The following is an 8,194-nucleotide window of genomic DNA, read 5'->3' as shown; positions in this document are numbered from 1 at the left end:
CAAGTAATAAACCTTACGTGAGTAAGGGTCGATCCCACAGAGATTGTTGGTATGAAGCAAGCTATGGTCACCTTGTAAATCTCAGTTAGGCAGATTAAAAGGTTATGGGTTTCGAAAATTAATAATAAAAGGAAATAATAAAAGGGATAGAATACTTATGCAGATTCATTGGTGGTAATTTCAGATAAGCATATAGAGATGCTGTATGGCCCAAGGACGCCTGCTTTCCCACTGCTTCTACTCAATCCTTCTTACTCCTTTCCATAGCAAGCTTTGTATAGGGGTTCACCATCAGCGGTGGCTACTTTCAATCCTCTCGGGAAAATGATCCTATGCGGTTGTCAATCGCACGGCTAATCGTCTGGAGGCATCACCCATGGTTGATGGCTACATCCCATCCTCGCAGTGAAAACTAATGCTCACGCACTCTGTCACAGTACGGCTAATCACTGGTTGGTTCCCGCGCCTACTGGAATAGAATCCCTTGATTCTTTTGCGTCTGTCACTAACGCCCAGCACTTGCAAGTTTGAAGCATGTCACAGTCATTCATTACCGGAATCCTACTCGGAATACCACAGACAAGGTTAGACTTTTCGGATTCCCAGGATCCTACTCGGAATACCACAGACAAGGTGAGACTTTCCGGATCCTCATAAATGCCGCCATCTATCTAGCTTATACCACGAAGATTCTGTTGGGGAATCTAAGAGATACACGCTCAAGCTCGGTTGCATGTAGAACGAAAGTGGTTGTCAATCACGCGCGTTCATAAGTGAGAATAATAATGAGGGTTATCTAACTCATCACATTCATCATGTTCTTGGGTACGAACGAATATCTTGGAATAAGAATAAGAGAGAATTGAATAAAAGAAAATAGAACTTCATTAATACTTGAGGTACAGCAGAGCTCCACACCCTTAATCTATGGTGTGCAGAAACTCCACCGTTGAAAATACATAAGTAAAAGAGGTTCAGGCATGGCCGAATGGCCAGCCCTCTCCATGATCAAGTGACCGAATGAATAAAGACTTAAAGTGGTCAAAAGATGTCTAATACAATAGATAAATGTCCTATATATACTAGACTAGCTACTAGGGTTTACATGAGTAAGTAATTGATGCATAAATCCACTTCCAGGGCCCACTTGGTGTGTGCTTGGGCTGAGCTTGATCTATCCACGAGCTGAGGCTTCTCTTGGAGTTGAACTTCGAGTTATGACGTGTTTTGGGCGTTCAACTCCGGATCATGACGTTTTTCTGGCGTTTAACTCCAGACAGCAGCATGTACTTGGCGTTCAATGCCAAGTTACGTCGTCATTATTCGAATAAAGTATGGACTATTATATATTGCTGGAAAGCTCTGGATGTCTACTTTCCAACGCCGTTGAGAGCGCGCCATTTGGAGTTCTGTAGCTCCAGAAAATCCATTTCGAGTGCAGGGAGGTCAGAATCCAACAGCATCAGCAGTCCTTTTGTCAGCCTTTTTCAGAGTTTTGCTCAAATCCCTCAATTTCAGTCAGAAATTACCTGAAATCACAGAAAAACACACAAACTCATAGTAAAGTCCAGAAATGTGAATTTAACATAAAAACTAAGGAAAACATCCCTAAAAGTAGCTTGAACTTACTAAAAACTACCTAAAAACAATGCCAAAAAGCGTATAAATTATCCGCTCATCAAGTTCCTACTCCTCTCTTACCGTCACTTTCCTTGCCCCCTCTGTGTCGGTAAGCACTGTTGCTTGAAATTATTTTTACTTGTTTTGTAATTTATATTTTTGTTAATAATATTGAGTTGCTAATTTTCAGAATTTGTTAATACGTTTGTTAATAATATTCGGTTCTCATCATTTGTGGTGGTTCTCAACGTTCCCCTTCTCATCCGAGCTCTTTATCTTCAATTTATTTTTGCTTGTTTAATTCTGAGTTGCTGAATTAGGTTTAATTGTGAGTTGCTAGGTTTAATTTTGAGTTGTTGTGTTAATAATAATGATTTTGTTGATGTTTACTTATTCTGAGTTGCTGATTTTCTAAAATGATATTATTGTTGATTATGAAAAATGAATGATGTTGTTGTTGATTTTCTGATGGTTAAAGTTTTTGGTTGTATGTTGAACATTATGTTTATCATTTACGTACGATTTGATCTACTTTAGTTATAAACTTTGATGTTTGAAGTTGTTTATGAACTTTTATTGATAAATTATGGATAATTTATTAGGTAAAATTGTGAAATTTTAAATTTTATTAGGTTGGAAATGTTTGAATTAAATATTTAAAATTATATATTGAATTTTTAATAATTTTATTTAATATTCAATTAAACCAGTTGAATTCCGGTTAAATTTTGATTAGACCATTGAACCAGTGAATCAGTCACCTTATCAGTTTATTGACCGGTCCAGCTCTCATAACCTTACTTTTTTTTAATCAAAGTTATTGGATATTTTATTGCAAAAAAGAGTAAGCAATACATCTGTCCGTGAGGCCAGAATACAAGCATAGTAGAAAGGTGGGATATTCCTAATTGAAACTAGAATCAGACAAAAAGCTTAGAGAGAGAAAATATAAAATAGAGAAGTAGATTAAGAAGATTGGGAATGGTGTCTCTGATTCTTGAGGAATTCATGAACGAAGTACAAGGTTTGGGATAGAATTTCTCCAATCGGCTTATGCTATCCTTTAAACATCCAAAGATTTAGATCAATCCATACTCCCAAAAGAATATTAGCTACTCTAGCTAAGTTATTCTTGAAGTTCAGTTGTTTCAATATAGTTTTCACAAGTTATATCTACCATTGTCAAGGTTGAAACTATGGGTTGTTGGGGATCAACCTGTTTAAAGGTGAGTCGTCCCAGACACATATTATTTGAGAGCAAAAAATTGTTGCATGAAGTGCTGATTCTAAAGCAGTAACACAATGGGGGCACTGTTTATCCATATGAAAAAGGTGTTCATGGAATTTCTCTTTCATTGCCATCCCATTATGAAGTAGTTTCCAAATAGAAACATGAATTTTAAGTTAGCACCTTAAATCCCAAATAGATTTTCAGATTCTTTTTTCCTTAAATCTTTCTGGGAGAAGGACAATTAGGGGGGGTGGAAGAAGTGATATGCTGTGGAGTATCCCGATTTGACAGTGTATTGTTCCGAATTATTTAGAATCTAGGGGAGGGAGTCTTCTACTTCATCTATTAGAGTTTGGCCGATTTGAATTGCAATTTCTGAGCTAAAATGTTCTTGAATTAATTGCAGGTTTCAATTCTCAGATGTATCTAGAAGTTGTTTCACCCAAAGGAGATCAAGGTTTCTAACTTCATTAGGAGAGAGTCTGAAAGGGGGTTTGATGAGCGGATAATTTGTATGCTTTTTGGCATTGTTTTTAATATGTTTTTAGTATGATCTAGTTAGTTTTTAGTATATTTTTATTAGTTTTTAGTTAAAATTCACTTTTCTGGACTTCACTATGAGTTTGTGTGTTTTTTTGTGATTTCAGGTATTTTCTGGCTGAAATTGAGGGACCTGAGCAAAAATCTGATTCAGAGACTGAAAAGGACTGCAGATGCTGTTGGATTCTGACCTCCCTGCACTCGAAGTGGATTTTCTGGAGCTACAGAAGCCCAATTGGCGCGCTCTCAACGGCGTTGGAAAGTAGACATCCTGGGCTTTTCAGCAATATATAATAGTCCATACTTTGCCCAAGATTTGATGGCCCAAACCGGCGTTCAAAGTCACCTCAAGAAATTCCAGCGTTAAACGCCGGAACTGGCACCTAATTGGGAGTTAAACGCCCAAACTGGCACTAAAGCTGGAGTTTAACTCCAAGAAGAGTCTCTACACGAAAATGCTTCATTGCTCAGCCCAAGCACACACCAAGTGGGCCCGGAAGTGGATTTTTATGTCATTTACTCATCTTTGTACACCTTAGGCTACTAGTTATCTATAAGTAGGACCTTTTACTATTGTATCTAGAGACTTTGGTAGCTATCTTCATTTTATGCTATCTTAGACCATTGGGAGGCTGGCCATTCGGCCATGTCTAGACCTTATGCTTATGTATTTTCAACGGTGGAGTTTCTACACACCATAGATTAAGGTGTGGAGCTCTGCTGTACCTCGAGTATTAATGCAATTACTATTGTTCTTCCATTCAATTCCACTTGTTCTTTGTCCAAGATATCACTTGTTCTTCAACTTGATGAAGGTGATGATTGACGCCCATCACCATTCTCACTCATGAACAAGGTGACTGACAACCATTCTTGTTCTACAAGCATCTGAGGCTTAGTGAATATCTCTTGGATTCCTGATTGCACGATGCATGGTTGATCGCCTGACAACCGAGTGCTCGCCTGACAAACGAGCCAACCATTCCGTGAGATCAGAGTCTTCGTGGTATAGGCGAGAACTGATGGCAGCATTCATGAGAATCCGGAAGGTCTAACCTTGTCTGTGGTATTCTGAGTAGGATTCAATGACTGAATGACTGTGACGTGCTTCAAACTCCTGAGGGCGGGGCGTTAGTGACAGACGCCAAAAGAATCACTGGATTCTATTCCGGTCTGATTGAGAACCGACAGATGAATTCCGCTATGCTGTGACCAGAGCATATGCAATTGTTTTCAATGAGAGGATGGGAGGTAGCTGCTGACAACAGTGAAACCCTACACGAGCTTGCCATGGAAAGGAGTAAGAAGGATTGGATGAAGGCAGTAGGAAAGCAGAGAGACGGAAGGGAAGGCATCTTCATACGCTTATCTGAAGTTCCTACCAATGAATTACATAAGTATCACTATCTTTATCTTTTATGTTGTTTTCATTCATCATCATATACATTTGAGTTTGCCTGACTAAGATTTACAAGATGACCATAGCTTGCTTCAATGCTAACAATCTCCGTGGGATCGACCCTTACTCACGTAAGGTATTACTTGGACGACCCAGTGCACTTGCTGGTTAGTTGTGCGAAGTTGTGTAATGCCATGGAATTGAACCACCAAATTTTTGGAGTTCATGACCAGGGATTATGAGAATTGTGAAAAGTATTGTTCACAATTTCGCGCACCAGGGTTCAAACCCAATCATGGGCCATCTCTGAGCTTCACAGATCCCTGTTTCAACACTCGCCATTTAACACATTTTTCCAGCACCTTCCTTCTTTTCAGGAGAATTCTCTAGGCCCAAGATGGTCTATTTTCTGCTTGAGCGTTTAAGAACGAGGTAAGCCTGAAGTATTTGTTTTTTTTATATCTTATAGAAGAGCGAATATGGTTTGGTTAGTAGTCGCCAGCCTTGTTTAGCTAGCATTTCTAGGTTGAAGGCCTTTAGTAGATCTTTGAAATGTATGCCTCCTTTATCTTTTGGTCTGCTCAAAGTATCTCAACCAATCCAATGCAACTTTCATTCATTTGTCTTTAACCCCACCAGAAGTTTATCATCATTTTCTGCAATTCATCAATTAGAGATTTTAAAATCTTAAAGTAACTTAGTGTGTAGATTGGAATGGTTGTCCCTACAACTTTTATCAATACTTCTTTCCCACTAGCCAACAAAAAAGAATGTTTTCAGTGATTCAGGTTTTTTGCAACTTTGTCATTGACATAAGTAAAGATCTCTGTCTTTGATCTCGTGACTGTAGAAAACTGCAGATTCATTAAGGTTTATCCTCTGCCCACTGAGATCATCATAAATTCGTATAGTATTTATTAAATTTGTACGATTGAATTGGTTTGCTTTACAGAAAAGAAGCGAGTCATCTACAAATAGTAAATGATTAATAGAGGGGCATCACTGTTCAACCAAAGTTCCTGAAATAGGTTATTCTATTCTCCTTTGTGGAGAAGAAAAGAAAGACCTTCTGCACATAGTAGAAATAGACAAGGAGAGAAGGGATCTCCTTGATGAAGCCCTATAGATAGTTTAAAATAACCAGTAGGAGTACTATCCATAACAACAGAATAAGAGATAGTAGACACACATTCTTTCATCCGATTAATCCATTTATCATAAAAATCCAACTTTCTCATAACAAACCACACAAAATTTTATTCCACTCTATCATAGGATTTACTCTTGTCAATCTTTAAAGCTAAATCATAATCACCATAGCTTTTAGATTTAAGAAAGTGCATGCATTCATGAGCTACCATAATGTTATCACTAATACATCGTCCTTGGATAAAAGCATTCTGATTGTTACTAATGATTTTATTCATCAAAGACTGGAGTCTGTGTACTAAGATTTTAGAAATAATTTTATAGAAAATCGTACTAAAAAATATGATGGATCTAATGAGTCATAAACATAGAATTTAAGATCTTAAGAATGAGATAAATTTGAGTATGATTAAAACTTTTGAAAATTTTGTTACCTCTAAAAAAGCTTTAATTTTCACTGCTTTGCACACCTTTGACTTGATAACAACCCAATAGAATTGAAAAAATTTGGTTGTAAAGCCATCTTCTCCCAAGGCAACTTTTGGATTAATGGAAAAAACTTTTTTGATTTCTTCATATGTTACTGGATTGGTCAGATTGTGGTTAGTCTCAACTGATACTTTTTTCCGTAAATCACCTAGCACATCAGAGGGATCTTAATTATCCTTGCTGAAAACAACTCTTGAAAGTACCTCTGAGCCCTCGTCTCTATGGATTCTGGTGTGATACACCATAGGCCATTCTCGTCTTCTAACCTCCATATCTTATTCTTTTCTATTTCTGATATGATTATTGGAATGAAAAAATCTAGTGTTTTGATCCCCACAATGTAAGCACTTTTCTGTAGATTTTTTCTTCTAGAACCTCTTGTCTTTAAGATAGTCTTCGAATAACTTATCCTCAATTTGTAAAATTTCAGACTTCTCAACTAGCTCCGGATGCTCCTTCAAAATTGTGAGCCTGTCCTCTAATCTCATCATCAATTTCTTACTATTACTCATACCTGAAGATTGCCACTTCACCAGTTCTTATTTGCATAATTTCAGTTTTTGAAACAGCTAGTACATATGGTGTACGAAATTGTGATCTCAATGGCGCCAACAACTTGGTATGCACAATTATAATCTCAACTCTTTTTCACAACTTCGCACAACTAACCAGCAAGTGCACTGGGTCGTCTAAGTAATAAATCTTACGTGAGTAAGGATCGATCTTTCGGAGATTATCGGCTTGAAGCAAGCTATGGTCATCTTATAAATCTCAGTCAGGCGGATTCAAATGGTTATGGAGTTTTGATAATTAAAAGATAAGTAAACATAGAATAAAGATAGAGATACTTATGTAATTTATTGGTGGGAATTTCAGATAAGCGTGTGGAGATGCATTGTTCCTTCTGCATCTCTGCTTTCCTACTGCCTTCATCCAATCCTTCATACTCCTTTCTATGGCAAGCTGTATGTTGGGTGTCATCGTTGTCAATTGCTACTTCCCGTCATCTCAGTGAAAATGGTCCTCTACGGTTTCTGTACGGCTAATCAACTGTCGGATTTCTCGTCTCGGATGAAAAATACCATGCACAGATATCGTATGGCTAATCAGCTGTTGGTTCTCGATCGTGTAGGAATTGGATTTACTATCCTTTTACGTCTGTCACTACGCCCTACAGTCGTGAGTTTGAAGCTCGTCACAGTCATCCCATCCCAGATCCTACTCGGAATACCACAGACAAGGTTTAGACTTTTCGAATCTCAAGAATGCTGCCAATTGATTCTAGCTTATACCACAAAGATTCTAATCTCGGATTCAGATGCCCCATTTTCAGAGGGGAGTTGATGTGAATCGTTGATTAGAAACCCAAGAGATATACATTCAAGCTTGTCTTTATGTAGAACGGAAGTGGTTGTCAATCACGCGTTCATAAGTGAGAATGGTGATGAGTGTCACATAATCATCACATTCATCATGCTCTTGTGTGTGAATGAATATCTTAGAATAAGAATAAGCATGAATTGAATAGAAGAACAATAGAACTTTGCATTAATACTCGAGGAACAGCAGAGCTCCACACCTTAATCTATGGTGTGTAGAAACTCCACCGTTGAAAATACATAAGTGAAAATAGGGTAGGCATGGCCGAATGGCCAGCCTCCCAAACCGTGAACAATGGTCCAAAGATGTTCCAAAAGCTCCCTAATACAATAGTAAAAAGTTCTATTTATACTAAACTGTTACTAGGGTTTACAGAAATAAGTAAA

The 8,194-nt window shown here is 37.8% G+C and overlaps 1 long non-coding RNA gene across 1 annotated transcript; it reads left to right on the top strand.

Annotated features, from left to right (window-relative positions):
• Positions 1 to 2,519: 2,519 nt before the first annotated feature.
• Positions 2,520 to 4,124, top strand: LOC130944563 (uncharacterized). Its single transcript, XR_009072067.1, has 3 exons — positions 2,520 to 2,846; positions 3,258 to 3,363; positions 3,499 to 4,124. It is a non-coding gene; the product is annotated as an uncharacterized LOC130944563 (long non-coding RNA).
• The last annotated feature ends 4,070 nt before the right edge of the window (positions 4,125 to 8,194 follow it).

Source organism: Arachis stenosperma, chromosome 1 (assembly GCF_014773155.1).
Source record: "Arachis stenosperma cultivar V10309 chromosome 1, arast.V10309.gnm1.PFL2, whole genome shotgun sequence".
In the NCBI taxonomy this organism is placed as follows: Eukaryota; Viridiplantae; Streptophyta; class Magnoliopsida; order Fabales; family Fabaceae; genus Arachis; species Arachis stenosperma.
Note: the sequence above shows the minus strand (reverse complement) of the source record. Positions and strands in the feature narration are given on the sequence as shown.